General features: G+C 35.1%; 1 pseudogene; it reads left to right on the forward strand.

Annotated features, from left to right (window-relative positions):
* Positions 1-10,882, forward strand: part of LOC116633652 — a 35,567-nt pseudogene extending 24,685 nt beyond the window's left edge.
* Positions 10,883-14,751: the final 3,869 nt, after the last annotated feature.

Consider the following 14,751-nt stretch of genomic DNA (forward strand, 5'->3'; position numbering starts at 1 on the left):
GGTGATAATTATATTTGAATAGAGGTAAATTGAATATTTAATCAAAAATAATGTCACAATATAATTGACAATACAAATTGGGAAGTTGGTCAAGTCTTTCATGTTCTTCCTATACACTGTTGTCATCTTAGAAGCATGTCACCTCTTAAATTGGTAAAAAGAAGACTCATCAATTTTAAACAATCTGCTCTCAGCTAACCATATGGACAATTGCATTTGTCTTCCTACTACTCCATTAGCTGAGATCAATTTCTTCCATTTAAAAGTCTTCTTATTGGACTATAGGCTAGTGGAGAAATAAATTGTAGAAAATGATTATAACTGCTCCAATCAACAGTTTTATAACTTGCCCTGAAAATCACAGCACTAAGAAAACAAATCTCCATTTGCCTCCAAATAATAAAAACTATGTTGACTGTAGCTATGATTCTTGGATATGTGTTCAGACTGTTTCAGGACATAAAAGAAACGGAGTCTAAATCTAATCTGAATACAAACAAACATCCAGGTATTTCAAGCCAAAACATTGTACACTTTCATGCTACCAACACCTGTCCAGTCCCATCCTTCCCACCCTTCCTACCCAGAGCCAGATGCTAAGAGGAGTGTGGGATATATCCCTTCCAATACAAGTTTTTATACTACATCTATGAATACAAAAACAATATATAACATTACTTTGGGCTTAATCTATGTAAATGCCATTCTATAATATGAATCATTCTAAAACTTGCTTTTGCATCCACCTTTGATTTTAAGATTTCTCTATGTTGATGTGTATAACTCTAGTTTGTTTTAATTGCTATTAATTGTCCAATATATAAATAAACTACATTTTATTCATTTCTCTCTTGAGTGGTATTAAATATCTTCCAGTTTTTCACTATTACAAAAATATCACAATGAATATATTTTGCATATTTTCCTACTTTCATTAGCAAGAGGTTCTAGATCAACCCAGATCTTTATAGATCTAGGTCAAGAGAGTCTTAGGCTATCATTTCACTAGACATTGACAAGTGTCTCAAAAAGTGATGGGAATTATTAACACTCTTAGCAGCAGTGGGCAAGATCTTTTTCACACACATCTGACTTGATGTTTGCCAAATAGGGTGTGAAATGGTATCTCATTTTAATCTTTTTCCCTGATTAATAGTTTCCCTGATTAAGTTAAGCATCTTTTTTATGTCTGTTGTCTATTTGGCTTATCTCTTCTTTGAACTGCTGGTTCATATCTTTTGTCCATTTTTATACTCACTTATCACTTTCTCCATAGCTCTTCCATACCATATGGGTCTGGCTATCTCTCTCAGTGTTCCAAATGAGAAAATACAAAAAGTTTTGTACAACTTTAATATAAAAATATTTATGTATAAAGATAAAATCATGAAATGTCTGTGTCACATTTCATATTAATGCCATTTCAAATGCATATTTTAAATCATACATTACATAATAAAATATTTTTAAAATATTGCTTTCTCCTTCACATTTCTTAAACAATTTTATTCAAATTTCTAATAAGCATGTCCAACATCAGCGTTAGCCATCTTTGAGCCACTTTGTGCATCACTTACAGTTTTCTCAAACAGATATCTTCACTTCTATTCAGATAAATTTTGAATCTGTGTTTAATACACTCACAAGACTTTGTTCCAAGCTACCAAATACCATTTGCTATTCATGATCTTCACAATATGATCATGGACAATATTGCTTCTTGTGCCAGTTATCTTTCATTTCTACCTTCAGATCCTCCCTTTCCTACTCCAGCCTACTTTCTGCCCTGAAAAGCTGACTTATATGGACCAGATACCCACAATTCCTTGGTCTCAGGCTTCCTGCTAGGGTCAGCCTATGGCAAGTCTAACAGGAGATGAGAGGGAGGACAGAGACTGAGGTTGGGCTTTTTAGTCTCTGGCTCTTTCTCTTAAACATCAACCCAGTCTGGCTGCATCACTGGACAGAAGGCCATTGCTCCTTTCAAGGCTCCCAGCTCCTCATGACTTTCTTCTTCCATGTCCAGAAACCTGTCCCTTCCTTTGCTTTACTTTTGCAGACCGAGGAGGGGGCAGAGTTCTGAGTCTGCTAGCCCTGGTTCCTGCACTTTTCCTTGCCACCTCCCTTATTTCCCACCACACTTTATAATTAGTCTTTTGATTAATAAATCATCCTTGAATTGTCCTAACTTGAATATGCCATTAATTTCCAATTGAGGAAACTGACTGATTTCGATATTTTAAAAATAATCTTTAGAAGGCTTGTATTCTATAACACCCAACACTTGCAATTTCAGGTCATTTCCCAGGAATACATAATCTATATTAAACTACATCATTTCATTTGTTTATTTTGTTGTTTTAACCAACTCCAACCTGAGTCTTCTACAAAATGCAAAAATATCACTGATTGGTGGTTTTAGGCTGCCCATATATTTCAGATAAGCTCTGTTTTCTGAGCAGCCATTTTTGAGAAATAAACATTGCCTTAGATTTCATCATTTATTTGTATTTTTTATTTATTTTATTCATTGTCCATCATTCCGGATCCTAATCTTCTTCGTGTTGCAAATCTCTTCTTCTCATCTATCACTTGACTTCTAAATTTGTTTGTGTTGTGTTTTGTTGAAAGGAATTTGTTTTAATTTAGACAAATTCACCTTTTATTTCATAACTTTTGGGTTTTATCTCTTAAGAAATTCTTCCTTACCCCAGTTTCACAAAGATATTCTTTATGTTTACTTCTGAATGTTTTAAGTTTCTTTTTTTACATTCTGATATGCAATGTGAGATAGAGATCTACTTTTATATTTTTCCATATGGAGAGCCAATTGGCAGACCCATCTACTCAATAATGATTTCTCCAATGATTTGAATGCCACCTCTGTTACCAGGGTTCGGTATATGCATGGTTTGGTATATGCAGCTCTGTCTTCTGCTCCACTGTGCATTCCTGCACCAATTCTAAACCATGGTTCTATAATGAGTCATGATATCTAGCAGAACAGATGTACTCATTATGTCTTTGTTCAAAATTCTTGATTATTTTTGGCCTTTGTACTGCTAAAATAGATGACTTCTCCATAAAACAAAATATGAACAGTATCCTTGGAGTTGACCACTATTCTTCCATCTGAATTTTGGAATCTGTCTCATTACATAAAAAATCCTGCTGGAATTGTGAGTGAGATTGCATTAACTTTGCAAATTAATTTGAGAAAGAAAGAGAATTATTGCTTTTCCTTTAAATTCTCCCAAATATTCTATAGTTGAGTGCTAGGGGAGGCACTTTCCTTATCAGCTTCAGTTTAGAAGACATCTCCAAGATGGCATTCGGAAAGGTATCATCGGTCCAGCAGAGTAAAAATACTGAAGTCATTGTTCATTTATTGATCCACTTGCTCAGCACATTTTGTGAGTGCCAGGTGTGTTCATATTTTTTGTCCCAGAAATACAAAGATTTTTCTCTTGATTTAAGAGATCCCATAGGAACACATGTGAGCATGTTAAAAACAAATTGTATCATATTTCCTTCAGATTTACAATAGGAAGAAAAAACAAACAAGGACAAAATTGCTTCAGTAGTTAAATTATGATCCTTATCCTTCCTATAAACTAGCTTTGGAAAGAATACCTTAATTTATTGGAAATTGTTCACATTTCCCATAACTTGATGCAACACTTTTCTTTTTAGTGTGATTCTCTACAGCTGTAATGAATGAAGCCTCTAAATTTGACTACTAGGTAGAACTAGTAAAGGAAACTTACTGTACTTAGGTGTTTTTTATCTGATTGCATGAAGAAAATACAATATTTAGTTGCTATTTTTAAAATGTTGACATCCCTAAAAATCACACATTTAAAAAGTATTCAAAGATTCCACATTTAATCAGAGTTCAAAGTATCTCAGAGGAATTATTATTTGCTTTTAAGCTTCATGATATTTTTCAAATATGTAGAACAAATAAATTAAAACATTTTAAATACATTACATTGAATACATTTAAATACATTAGAAAGGTTAAGCACAGACAAACTATCTTCTTTAGACTTATATAAATTCACAGAAGGATCTCAAATTATAATGAACAGCAACAAATTAGAAATTTAAATCAGAGTGAAATATTCTTAGCACCTCAGTCTTTACCAATCTCCAGAAATCAACTGCATACTTTATTAACGTATCTATGAGAATTTAGTTGGTTCATTCAATTATTTATTAATACCAACAGTCATGGAGGGTACACACTATCTGAAACTCTGCTACCATTCAGAAAATGTAACAGAGTAGCTAATAATAAACATAATAATAAACACTGTGTTGTAGTGTGTCTCTCTTTATTAAATTAAATGGTGGTTTATTGACGCTAAATTGATTAATATGTCTTTAGCTGAGTTCTCTCCACTTGTAATTATTCTCGGATCCTTAAATAAATTAAGAAAATTGGTATCACTATTCTCCATACATGTTCGGATCAATGTATTTTGTGTCCAAAACTATGTTTGGAAAAATTCTGGTCAAGCTAAGCTCCATGGGGCAGATTTATCCACCATAATATATAGTATGTTCTAGACTCATCACAGAAGCATCAAATGAATTCGAAGAGCAAAAGTCAAACAAAAGATGTGACAAGCAGTTGCAACTTTAACAAAATCTGAAATCTAAAATCCCATCTCAAAATTTAGGACTATGAAGCTATTTTACATATTTAGTCCAACTCTGATATCAGTTTCTTATAATTTTTCCCAGTCTAGTGTTCACTTAGGGAACTTTTTTGTTTGTTTGTTAAATAACAACAGATGGGAGTAATCATAGCTGAAACTCACCCCTCCTCCCCTATTGCTGTCCCAATCCTTCCCAAGGGCACATCTGGGCTTGGGATGGGACCTTTTTATAGTTTTCTCAAGAGCATGTGACTAATACATTTCATGTGTTTAATTAAAAGCTTTTTTGTGTGCACCATGTGCAGTGAGGACCCCCATGTGTTTCCAAGATCGCATGTCTAAACTCTAACATTGTGAACCTTTAATATCTCACTCTGAAATCAAATTCATTAAATCAGAATGAGTGGATGGTTAGAAATGAATAGTTATAAATTAAGAATGTGTCCTAGAACATTACCATTGGCAGATCTGCTCAAATCAGTGTATAAACGTCCCCACCTAGAATTGTCATCCTTTAGAAAAGGAAGGTCCCCAGACAACATCAAGTCCAATCTCCTCACTGTACAGATGAGGAAACCAAAGTACAAAGAGATGATATGATACACCCAAGATTATACAGCTTGTTAATAACTGACCCAAGACTAGAACTCAGGTCTCCTAACTTGCATCTAGGGTCCTTTTCATTATACCTTAAACATGTGGCCGAAATTTTAGAGCCAGAGTTAAGAAAAGCAATTTGTGTCCCTACCATTATTAGGCACTGTGCAATACCTGGGGTTACAAAGATAAGTAATTTAGGAATCCTGCTCTCTCAGGGTTTACCACTCCAGGGAGACAAAGATAACAAATAAATAACTACCCACTGCAGAAACTACTAAAGGTACATTAGCAAAGGGCTGAGAAACCCCAAGGACAAAGCAACTCCTTACCTGGGAATTAATATTTTATTAGATCTTGAAGGGGGAGTAGGAAATTGCCAGCAAAAAAGGGTTGTTCTAGGCAGAGAATAAGCAAAGGAGGACAACAGAGTCTTAAAGGCTTTGGTGTGTTCTTGGAATTGAACTACACAGAAAGGAATAGTACAAGATGAGGTTGACAAGATCGACTGAGTCAAAGCTGAGAAGTTTCAATTAAGTAATTTTAGCCACTTAAATTTAATAGATTTTCAGATCACATAGATGGTATTACTGAATAATCATTTTGAAAACTGGCATTGATTAAATGCTCAACTATTTTTAGTACAGACCAGAGTGCAAAGAGATTAAGGTCAGGGACATAAGTTGGGAATTGTTATGACCCGTTCCAAGAAGGAAAAGATAATGACAAAACAGAAGAGCTGTGTCTTATTTTGAAATTTAAATGAATTGGTACATTTAGATAGAGCTTATAAATAGAATAGAGGAAAGAAAAGACTGGATAAAACACTACAGTTTCTGACTTGGAAAGCTCAGTGACTCTGAGAGTAAGAGAATGAGTACTTCACTTAAGAACTCGGCAAATAGGGCATAAAAATCTAGAAAAAGCTTACTTGATCCTGTGAAGGAAATTTAGAGATATTCTGTGCAGTATGAAGTACCCAATCTTAAATAATTAATAACAGAGTACTTCTCTGACTCATTGATTACAGCTGGGACCATAGAAATGGAAGGAATATTAGTTTAAATAATTATCTACTCACAGTTGACTATACACGCAAACATAATTATAACAAACAGATTTTGAAAGTAGCCGTTTCCTGTTTGTCTAAGTATAATCTTTTACCACTGGCATCTAAATAAAAACAGTATCATTAATTAAGATACTGGAGTTCAGTTTTAAATGGCCTTTACTGAATGCCTACCAGGTACAAAAATTGTACCTCATTGCCAGGAAATGTAAAGAAAAATAAGACACAGTTCAAAAGATTTACAGCTTGGAGGGTGAAGAATAGCAAATATAAGTTTCCAAAATGCAGAATAAAATACCTGAAAAGTGGTGAGGAGTAAGGGAAGAGCTCTTGGGAAGAAGATACTTTTGTTGACTCATGAAGCAGGAAGAGTTTAAGAATTAGTGTTGACAATAACAAATGAGAAAAGGCATTCAAGCCTGGTCAGTCTGGGAGAATAGTACAAAAAACTGCATGGATGAGGAAAAGAGTTAAAATATTCAAGGAATATCACAGTTGACTGGTATGATTGTAACTTGGAGTATCTGAAAGTGAATGGATTGAGTTCCCATTGGAATGATAAATTGAAGTCAGCTTGTGAAGGCCTTCAAAATGAAATGAGGTCTAGACATAGCAGAGACAACAGAACTTTGGGAGACATAGAGAAGTACAATAGGCCATTGCAGAGGCTCTGATGTGAAAACTCTTGCCTCCTAGATGACTGGGCTGCAACATTCATACCGCAAAGGCTGGCCTAAGACTAAGCTTCTTCCCACAAGACTGCTTTTTTCATTGCCACACCCTAGTTTTCATTTGACCCTGTCCCCCACCTCACCAAATTAGAAATATTACAAAACCTTGCTTAATGTACAAAATACATGGATTTCTCAAAGAGTCTTATATCCAAATTGAAGTTAGTAATGATTATTAAAATAATGATAATAATAAAATTAGTAACGATAGCTAGTATTTGGAGCACTCTTTTTACCAAGAGTGTGCTAACTGTGTTGTTTGTTAGCTGGTCCCTAGATCATCTTTTCAGGAAGGTACATTGTCATACCAATTTTACCACTGAGAAAAGTTTAGATCTTTCCACTCTTAAGTAGCTTGAGAGTGGGGTAATCAGTATTAAAGCCCAGCGCTGCTGGACATAAAAGTTTTCCTCTTTCCCTTATCCCACACTTGGCAGCCACTCCTCTACAACTCAAGAACAATTTTTAAGACATTCTCCTTCCAAAAGTCTCATTTTTTATAACCCTCTGTAATCCAAGGCAGTTGTAACTTATAAAGACACATAAGTGGAGTTACATTGCATCTTTTAACATGAAATCTCTAAAAGGAAGGGGTGAAATAAAGGAAGAGGCAGGGAAACCAGGACATTTGGGATTGTCACTTCTCAAGGACTACTCTGGTAAAAGAACCGTGGTTATTCTCTAAGGACTCAGAAATAAACTCCCTCTGAGTCAGTGAATTTAGCTGTAAGACAGATGATCTATCAGAGCCATTCTAAACCAATGATTCATTGACCTTGGAAATCTGGCTATTTAGATATCTAATAAAAACACCCCCTTCAGTTTAATATATGAGAAACTTACTCCACACCCAAGTGAAGAGTACAGGGGACTTAGAGAAATTTTAAATTGCTTTTTCCAAACACAGAACCTGGGGAGATTTCTTCTCTTTCAAGAATGAGTAAAGCAATACTAAATAACATAAAGAAAGGAAGTCCCTTAGGGATACAGAGCACACACATAAAATGATTTACCTTAAGAAACCAAAGATATTTTTAGAAATTATCAACTTTGTGTTTTTTATTTTATTTTATTTTATTATGTTATGTTACATTACATCACCATACATTACATCATTAGTTTTTGATGTAGTGTTCCATGATTCATTGTTTTCGTATAACACCCAGTGCTCCATTCAATACATGCCCTCTTTAATACCCATCACCAGGCTAACCCATCCCCCGAACCCCCTCCCCTCTAGAACCCTCAGTCTGTTTCTCAGAGTCCATAGTCTCTCATGGTTCGTCTCCCCCTCTGATTTCCCCCCATTCATTTTTCCCTTCCTACTCTCTTCTTCTTTTTTTTAACATATAATGTATTATTTGTTTCAGAGGTACAGGTCTGTGATTCAACAGTCTTACACAATTCACAGCACTCACCATAGCACATACCCTCCCCAATATCTATCACCCAGCCACCCCATCCCTCCAACTCCCCACCACTCCAGCAACCTTCAGTTTGTTTCCTGAGATTAAGAATTCCTCATATCAGTGAGATCATATGATACATGTCTTTCTCTGATTGACTTATTTCGCTCAGCATAATACCCTCCAGTTCCATCCACGTCATTGCAAATGGCTATATTTCATTCTTTTTGATGGCTGAGTAATATTCCATTGTATATATGGACCACATCTTCTTTATCCATTCATCTGTCGATGGACATCTTGGCTCTTTCCATAGTTTGGCTATTGTGGACATTGCTGCTATAAACATCGGGGTGCACATACCCCTTCAGATCACTACATTTGTATCTTTGGGGTAAATACCCAGTTATCAACTTTGTATTTTTAATAAAATTAAAAGAAAACAGGCTTTTTGAAACATAAGTCAAGAAATAAGTTTAAAGTAGAATAAACTAGAATAAAAGCTAAGCTTTAAATTAAGAAGGACTTGAACATTATAAGAAAAGAATGTAGTAAGGGGAAAATCTTGTATTCTCATTACCAATTCGCTTGCCAAAAACAATTATTAAAGCTGAATCAAACACATTTTTAAAAGTTTGAAAGCATCAGTGAAGGCATTAGAGAACAGCCAAGACAATCAGGAGTTGAGGGGCAAAGACCCCACAGAAAAGACGGGCAGATTAAGATGAACCCACTTTGATGACTAGCTTTTCCCTCAGAGGCATTGGTAATTTGGACCATCATTTTTAAACACAAGTGGTAGATTGTGGCTTAAAGCAGTTTCATTAGGCTGGGGAGAACAGACCAAAGGGGACAAAACATAACAGGGAGAAAGGAACAACAGGATAACCCAAAATGCAGCAGCATTTTGCCCTTGAGGAATTTCCAACTCCTAAGCCTTTCCAATGAAGAGTGAGACTTGAAATCCCAACTAAAAAACCCCAGCTGAGATGCCAAAGTGTAAAGCCAAGACTCCAGGAGTCTATTAGTACTAGAGAGACAGAAGTTGGAATTTGTGACCCACCCATGAGGAGACATAATAAACATCCCAGGATTCCAGGTGAGATATAAAATGGAAGAAAGTCATATTTTTTAAAATTCCCTATATAATTAAAATATCAATAATAAAAATCAAATATGCAAGAGATTAGTTAGGCAAAGTAAAATTCAGAACCCTATAGGCCAAAATTTCTGGGTTTTTGCCTTAGATGTTGTTAAAAATATTGACCTTGAAAAGTGAGAATAAATGAATAAAGCACTCAAAATTAGATAGACACAAATAAAGCAATGAAGTTATTTTTTAAAAAGTAGAATTGAGGGGCACCTGGGTGGCTCAGTCATTAAGCGTCTGCCTTCGGCTCAGGTCGTGATCCCAGGCTCCTGGGGTCGAGCCCCGCATCGGGCTCCCTGCTCAGCGGGAAGCCTGCTTCCCCCCTCCCTCTCCCCCTGCTTGTGTTCCCTCTCTTGCTGTGTCTCTCTCTGTCAAATAAATAAACAAAATCTTTAAAAAAAAAAAAAAAAAAAAGAATTGACAGATTTATCTGACACACAACTAAAAAATTAGTTCGTAACTACTGCGTGGACCCTCGCTGACCCCTGTTGTCCCAGGTGGTCAGCTGCCCCCTGTCTAAAGAGCTCAGCCCTCCTTGGTCCAAGGGTATCGCAGGCAACAAGCTCTTTCACACAGGGCAGCCAAGTCTTGCCCCTGTACCGCCTCTTCCTGACTATAGAGGAAATGTTCATTTGGGGCTGATCTCCAAGGAATTCTTCCAGTTCCTTTTTCCCAAAACTGGGGTAACAGAACTTTAATGTGCTTGGAACTGGGCTTATCTTATATTTTCTGCCCATAGAAATATATGTGATTACTGCAGAGACCCTCTCTGTTATATCAACAATAGGGTTACAAATTTATGTAGTTAAAAAATATGGTGCCTCAAAAAAAAAAAAATAGTACCTCTATTGGAGAATTTGCTGATAAACTCAATGAGCAAAAAGTTGCCCAACTAGAAGTGAAACAGGCTTCCATCAAACAGATCAGACACAAATGACATGGAGAAGTCACAGCAGGCATTGGTTCAAAAGTGCCATTAACTTTTTGATGTCTAGATGAATAACATTGCTATGACACTGGAGTTTACTTACCAGGAACAGCTACATAGAGTAAACAAGGAGGTGAAGAATTGCCTGGACTATCATATCTCTGTGCACAACATGAAGCGTCAAAAGGAACAAGAGTACATGATAAACTGGGTGGAGAAGCAATATGGTGCAGAGCATCTCTACACAGCAGGAAAAGGAGACAATTGCCAAGTGCATTGCAGATCTAAAGCTGCTTGCAAAGAAGGCTCAAGCACAGGTAGTTCTGTAAATGCATCTATCCCAATGGAGACAGCTAGAAGTAACTGACTAAGGAAACTAGTCTATGTGATAAAATCTTTCTGTATTGCTGTCTACTGAAGTTACGCTTAACCTTTCCTAAAAATGAAAAGTTTGAATTTCATATAGTGAGAAAATTAAAACAACTTGTTTTGTTTATCCTTCTTGCTCTGTATTTTGAGTTGTTCCTTGATCACTTTTGAATGAGCAGTTTGCTTTTAATAAAATTTGTTGCCCGACTAAAAAAAATTAAAATAAAATAAAAAATTAGTTCTTCTCACTATTAAGAATGATATTAGCTGTGGGTTTGTTGTATTTGGCCTTATTTGTGGAGGTACATTTCTTCTATACCTTATTTACGAGAGTTTTTATCATAAAAGGATGTTGAGTGTTGTCAAATGCTTTTTCTGTATCTATTGAGATGATCATATAATTTTTATTCTTTATTCTGTTAATGTGGTATTTCACAGTTACTGATCTGTGTATGTTGAACTTCTTTGCATTCAAGGATAGATCTCACTTGATCATACTGTATGATCATTTTAATATGCTGTTGAATTTGGTTTGCTAGTATTTTGTTCAGAATTTTTGCATCTATGTTCACAGGGATATATTGGCCTGAAATTTTGTTTTCTTGTAGCGTCCTTGCTTGGCTTTGGTATGAGGGTATTGCTGGTCTCATAAAATGAGTTTGGAGGTGTTCCCTCTTCTTCCATTTTTGGAAGAGTTTGAAAATTAGCATTAATTCTTTAAATGTTTGTAAAATTCAGCTGTGAGGCCATCTGGTCCTGGACTTTTCTTTTTTGGAAAGTTTTCAATTACTGATGCAATCTCTTTACCCATTATTGGCCCATTCATATTTTCTATTTCTATTTCTTCAGGATTCAGTCTTGGTAGGTTGTATGTTTCTAGGAATTTATCCATTTCCTCTAGGTTGTCCAATTTGTAGGTGTATAATTGTTCATGGTAGTCTCTTAAGATACTCTGTATTTCTGTGGTGTCAGTTATAATGTCTCCTATTTCATTTATAATTTTATCTATTTGAGTCCTCTCTTCTTTTATCTTGGTAACTCTACTTAAATGTTTACCAAATTTACTTTTTAAAAAACCAACCCTGGCACGCCTGGGTGGCTCAGTCGTTTAAGTGTCTGCCTTCCACTCAGGTCATGATCCCGGGGTCCTGGGATTGAGTTCCCCATTGGGCTCCTTGCTTGGCTGGGAGCCTGCTTCTCCCTCTGCCTGCTGCTTCCCCTGCTTGTGATCTCTCTCTCCCTCTCTCACTCTCTCCCTCTCCCTCTCTCTGGCCTATAAATAAATACAATTTTTTAAATAAAAAATAAAAATACCATAAACATTTATGCCATTAAGTTTGAAATTTTAGATGAAATGACAGATTCCCAGAAAACAAAAATATAATTTACTGATATTGACCCAAGAATAGAAATTCCAAATCAATAAACTCCTTTAATACATGTATCTAATTTGCCATTTTAAACGTCTCTCTTCCTCCCAAAAAATTTCCAGACCCAGATAGCTTTACTAATGAATTCTATCAACAATTTTAAAGAAATAACATCTATTTTATGCAAACTCTTCCAAAGAATAGAAAAAGAAGAAATGCTTCCCCTCTTTCTATTAAGTCAGTATAACCTTGATATAGGCCAATTTTGCTCAAAACCATAGATGCAAAAAACTCTAAATAAAATTTAGCTGATATAGAAAAAGAATAACATATCATGACTAAATTGGGTTATCCCACAAATACAAGGTTGACTTAATATTCAAAAATCAAATCATTACAATAGTAGAAAAAAGGAGAAAACATAATGGATCATCTCAATAGGTGCAAAAGAGCATTTGATAAAATTCTATATATAACTCCTAGCAAACAAGATATAACTTCTCAGAAAATATCTAGAGGAGAAAAAATCACACTAGATGGCATATCCAAAATGGCACAACACCAAAAGCTTTCTCCCTGAGATCAGGAACAATACAACAATGTTCACTGTCTCTTTACTATATAAGTTTGTACTGGAAGTTCTAGCTAGTGCAATAGGCAATAAAAAGAAGTAAGAGTTTTGAAATTCAGAAAAGGAAGAAATAAGGCAGTCATTATTTGCTTATGATCTGCTTATAGAATATACAAGAGAATCTAAAATAAATTATTAGAATAAATGAGTTTAGCAAGATTGCCAAATACAAGACAAATATAACAAAAAATCAATCATATTTCTATACCAACAAGAAACAGAAAATGAAATATTTAGGGATGCCATTTATAAGAGTATCAAAAATATTAAATCTCTACGAATAAATCCAATAAAAGATGTGAAAAATTGCCACATGTTTGACCAAAAAAAAGACCATGTAAGGGGTATGACACTTCTTAGAAAACTCAATAGTGTAAAGGTGTCAGTTCTCTTCCAAACTGGCCTATAGAGTAGTCAATAAAATCTAAATCAAAACCCAACAGAATTTTGTCTGTGTGTATAACTTGACAAGCTGATTCTAAAATTTATATGGAAATACAAAGGTTCTTAAAAATAAAGTAGAAAAACTTATAAATATTATAAATATTAATAAAGCTATATAATTAAAATCATATGGAATCAACACAAAAATATACAAATAGATGAGAATAAAGAGCTCAAAGACAAACCCATGTCTATGTACCTGACTATGATATGACAATTTATGATAAAAGTGGTACTACAGAGAAGTGAAGAAAGCAATCACTTTAACATATTATTCTAGGCAATTGGATAAGGGAAAAAATATTAAGCCTGGACCTTACCTCACACCATACAAATACACAAAATGATTGCCAGCTGGATTGTAGGTCTATATGTAAAAGACAATACAATAAAGCTTGTAAAGTTGCTCTGACATAGTAGCTTAAGTAGCTATAAGTAGCTATTTAAATTAATTAAACAAAACTTAAAATTCAGTTCCTCAGTCACACTAGCCACAATGCAAGTGCTCAACAGCACTTAAAAATAGTGTTTGACAGTGCAGATACAGAACATTTTCATCATTGTAGAAAGTTCTATTGGACAGTGCTGCTAATAAGAATATCTTTATAACCTCAGCATTGAAAGATTATTTATTTTTTTATTTATTATTTTTGAGAGAGAGAGAGAGAGCGAGAGAGCATGTGTGTACAAGGAGGGGAGGGGTAAAGGAGGAGGGAGAGAGAGAATCTTAATCAGGCTCCTCACCCAGCTCAGAGCCCCACATGGGGCTCAATCTCACAACCCTGAGATCATGACTTAGCTGAAATGAAGAGTTGGATGCTTAACCAACTGAGCCACCCAGGCACCCCTGGAAAGATTATTTAAACAGAACTTACACATGTACAGAAACACACACACACACACACACAGAACCTAATCATAAATGGAAAAATTGATCAACAGCCTACATTAAATGTAAGAAGTTCTATTAATCAAAAGACACCACTAAGAGAATGAAAAAGCAAGCTGCAGGTGGGGGCAGTCATTTGTAATACATATCATAAACAGAGGGCTTATATTCAGATTATACAATGAACTCACAAGAACCAATAAAGAGACATCCCAATAGTAAAACAAACAGACCATCCAATAGTATAATGAGCAAGAAATTGAAAGGTGCTTCAAAAAGAAAATATCCAAATGGCTTACTTTTCAGTAGCTGAGGAAATGAAAATTAAAACCATAATGAGTTACACTATATATCCAATAGGATGGCTAAAATTGAAGAGAAAGAAAATACCAAGTATTGGTGTGAAGAAGGAATAATGGGAAAGGAACACTCATATATTGCTGGTGAGACTGTAAGTTGAAATAATTACTTTGGAAAACTGTTTGACCGTATCAAATAAAACT

The sequence above is a fragment of the Phoca vitulina genome, unplaced genomic scaffold (assembly GCF_004348235.1).
Source record: "Phoca vitulina isolate PV1807 unplaced genomic scaffold, GSC_HSeal_1.0 scaffold8, whole genome shotgun sequence".
Taxonomy (NCBI): domain Eukaryota; kingdom Metazoa; phylum Chordata; class Mammalia; order Carnivora; family Phocidae; genus Phoca; species Phoca vitulina.